We start from the raw sequence: 4,389 nt of genomic DNA, 5'->3' as shown, positions 1-4,389 counted from the left end.
GGAGCGGAGAATGATTACTCAAGGCAAATGAACTCTCATATGAGTACTCTGGAAATTAAAATAATAGCACTGGAGGTGGGGGAAGACTTAAATAATTATTAGAAATTTCAAAAAATGTAGTATATATATATATATATATACACATTACTTACATTCTTGGAAGTTTTTTATCTAGACTAGATGTCCAATCTAAATGTTGTGTTTAGCCACATCCAAGAACAGAATATTTTGTTTACTCTTACACATATATTTAGCCTGTTATTGGAGTCTGTTCTGTATAGAACACAGAATATTACAAATTAAAAGAAACACTACAGAAGCATTTTAGGTATAAAAAGAAAAAATGTATTAAAAGTTCTTTATTTATGAAATTAAAATGCCTCAAAAACAGTAACGTGCCTGTACAAGAGTATTTTTATCACCAAGCTAAAAAGACAACCCTGATTTTACTGGCAATGTTGTGCAGAATTTATGTACTCAGATTTGACTTCAAAGAAGACCCTGTCAGTGGAATGAGCACACATTACTCTTCTGTAAAATCCTACAAGAACACAGATGGCAGCGAGACCACAATCATAATTGATTTAAGAGTCAAGTTTATATCTTTAAAGTAGCATTTTAGAACAGCAAAAAGCAAGTCCTTCATGCTATGCCTAAGTATAGCATGTTATATTTGGGTTTAGAGTGTGCCAGATTAGCACCACGTATTCACATACTCAAATGAGATGCATGTGAAAAAAGGAATGCACACAACATAGTATCATAAATGAGGAAAAGCTGGTCATAATTTATTTTCTGGCAAAAGCACTATGGTGAAGGCAAGAGGTGATAACAAATTATGTACAGTTGCTCCTAAAAGGAACACAAGACCCATGTCTCCATGCACCCAAAATACTACACAATCTAAAAGATTTGGGGGAAAATCTGTTGAGAATACATCAGAGGGTGTTACTGGACACCCCCAGAAATGTTGTCATTGCAATCTTAGGCAGCTCATTTTGTACATTTTCAATGTACATGTTAATACACTTGAAGCATTTTCATTTTTCAAAGGCCAGAGTTAACACCAATCACAGGCTTTTCCTCACTGGGTTTGTTCCTTGGCTATTGCTACATATACTTTGATTAGAGAGTTTTTAATTACACTTTAGCCTGTTAGCACCATAGAGCCAATAAAACTAAGAGAAATAGTACTAAATTCTTTTCATTCAACACAACTGGTAACTAAACACCAATTAATTACACCCACACAAGCCTAATGAAGATAATGGGGGTTGCAGAGAGTTCACCGATGGTATGAAGTGGCTTGTGGTATCCTAACCTTAATCAGTTAACTACTTTTTAATAGGGAGGATCATAGGATAAGCCACCCTCTTTCTACATGCTTACAATTACTATTACTGTTAATGGAAATTACATTGCCATACAGATAATTCTTGTAACATTCACTTGATCATGAACCAGAAATGATAAATACTTGAGGGGAATCCCTACTAGTATTTCAAACAGTGTATTAAAAAAATAATTCAGGGTTATTAAATAACCTGAATACCAATCTGCTTCAGCTCAGTGCTTTGCTAAAGGCAAAGCAAGGCAAGTTTCTTTTCTTCCAGGGATGGGGCATCCACAGCTTCTCTGGGTAAGCTGTGTCAGTGCCTCTCCTCACAGTAAGGAATTTCTTCCTAATATCTAATCTAAATCTACCCTCTTTCAGTTCAGTTCAAAACCATTCCCTTTGTCCTATCACTAGATGCCCTTGTAAAATATCCCTCCATCATTCTCATAGGAGCCCCCTTTAGGTACAGGAAGGGACTCGAAGGTTTCCCTGGAGTCTTGTCTTCTCCAGACTGAAAAACTGCAATTCTCTCAGCCTGTCTTCAGAGCAGAGATGCTTCAGCCCCCCGAGCATCCTCATCACCCTCCTCTGAACTCTTTTCAAGGTCCACATCCTTCTTATAGATGTAGTGTTCAGACAGGATCTTACAAAAACAGAGTAAAGGTGGAGAATCATCTCCCTCGACCTGCTGATCCCATTTATTTTGGTGCAGCCCAGGATATGGTTGATTTCCTAGGCTGTGAGTGCATATTGCCAGCTCATCTTGAGCTCCTCATCCACCAACACCCCCAAGTCCTTCTCCTCAGGGCTGCTCTCAATCCATTCCCTGCCCAGCCTATACTTGTGCTTAGGACTGCCCTGACACAGGTGCAGGACTTCACCTTGTGGAACTTCATGAGGTTGATACAGACCTATCTGGATGCCACTCCTCACTGGTCTCCACTTGAACATTGATCTGTTGACCACAACCCTTCCAGTGAGACCATCCAGCCAATTCCTTATCCACCGAGTGGTACATCCATCAAATCCATGTTTCTTCAGTTTAGAGCAAGGATGTTGTGGGGACAATGTCAAATGCTTTGCACAAGTCCAGGCAGATGGTATCAGTTCTCTTCCCTCATCCACCAACGCTGCTACCCTATCGTAGAGGGTCACCAAATTTGTTAGGCACAATTTGCTTGCAGTGAAACTTGCTGGCTGCCACCAGTCACCCCATATTTTCCGTGTGCCTTAGCATACTTTCCAGTAGGATCTCCTCTATCTACCCAGGTGCAGCTGACTGGCCTCTAGTTCCCTGGGTCTTCCTTATTTCCCTTTTTGAAAATGGGGGTAATATTTCCCCTTTTCCAATCAGAACTTCACCAGACTGCATGACTTCTCAAATATGATTGATAGTGGCTTAGCCACTTGACCCCGAGGGGACCCTCAGGACTCATGGATGCACCTCATGAGATTCCATGCACTTGTGCACTTTCAGGTTCCTTAGATGTTCTCAAACATCTCTTACAGCAGCTGGTCTTCATTCTCTCAGTCCCTAACCCTTCCTTTTGTAACTTGGGTGGTCCAGTTCAGGCACTTACCAGTGAACACTGAGGCAAAAAAATTTTTGAGTACCTCAGCCTTCTCCATATCCTGGGTAACTGTCATGGGATTAGCCAGATGGGCCTAAACTTAGGTTTTAAACATCTCTCCTGTTTCCTTCCACAGAAGGTCAACATTTTCCTAGTCTGCATCTTGTCACCAACATGTTCCTTCAGGATGCATTTTACTTAGAGCCCTTTAGAAGGCAAAATGTGGGAAACTGATCAGAGGCACTTGAAATGTATGAGCGGGTACAGCTCTCTCACTGGGTTGCAGAGCTCACAGAAGAGCATTGTTACCTCCATAAGTCTGTTCTTCCAGGAGTATTTAATTAAACAGGAGCTTTCTGGGGCAAGCCTGTGCATGTGACATGGATGTGGCACTATTTGACTCCTGCCACCCAGCCCTCCGACCGCACAGGAACAGCCACGTTAACTCATTGTGAAGAAAATCCAAGGAGGTTCTCACTGCCAATTCTCCTCCAGGAACGGGTAGCGTCAGTTCCGAAACTTCTCCCGAGGAAACAGCTTAAAGAAGGAGGGTTTAACTCTCTGGAGAGGCACTATACTATTTCTGAAGGATGTGAAAGGAGAAGAAAACGATTCCGTAGGGGTTTTTCTTCATTATCACCCCACCTGGAGGAGCGAGCACACAATGAGCAGAGGGCCGCACGTATTGATCTCAGAGCTGGGCAAGTGCGCAGCTAACAGCTTTTAAAGTGTCTCCATTTGCAGTTACTTCAACAAAATTACCGATGAACACTGTAACAAAGCGAAAGTTTTTGTGGGAAATTGCAGACTAAGAAAAATATGATCATTTAGGCTGGGAAATGTTTCTTTTCATTGAAAAGTAAAGGGCTTTTAAACGCAGGAGTTACCGGGGGCGTTCGGCATTTCCCAAACCACAATCCGCCTTTCAGGGCGATAATCTTACACAGGGATGCAGCGTGGAGACTTTTTAAAAGGAGGAGCTCCTGCTCGCGGCATCCTCATCCCTGGGCTCTGAGGGAGGGCGAGCACGGAGGGGCCAACCCGGGCCAACCTGGACCGTCCCGGGGTTCAGGGCCGGGGCGGGATGTCCCTGTGGTGCTGGGTGTTCCCCGTGGAGCTCAGTGGGAGTGAAGCCACCGGGACTGGATGTCCCTGTGGGGCTGGGTGGGATGTCCCTGTGGGGCTGGGTAGGAGTGGAGCCGCCGGGGCGGAATGTCCCCGTGGGGCCTGGCGGGGTATTCCTGTAGGGCTCGGTGGGATGTTCCGGTGGGGCTCGGTGTCCCCGTGGGGCTCAGTGGGAGCGGAGTCACCGGGGCGGGATGTCTCAGTGGGATGTCCCGGCGGGGTATTCCTGTGGGGCTGGGTGGGATGTCCCGGCGGGGCCCGGCGTGATCAGCGGCCGGAGCCGCCCGGCCCTGCGCGGCGCTGAGAGGGAAGGAGGAAGGGGCGGCGCTGGCGGCGTTGCCCGGCGGCGGCGCGGCC

This window comes from Pithys albifrons, chromosome 9 (assembly GCF_047495875.1).
Source record: "Pithys albifrons albifrons isolate INPA30051 chromosome 9, PitAlb_v1, whole genome shotgun sequence".
Lineage (NCBI taxonomy): Eukaryota > Metazoa > Chordata > Aves > Passeriformes > Thamnophilidae > Pithys > Pithys albifrons.
Note: the sequence above shows the minus strand (reverse complement) of the source record.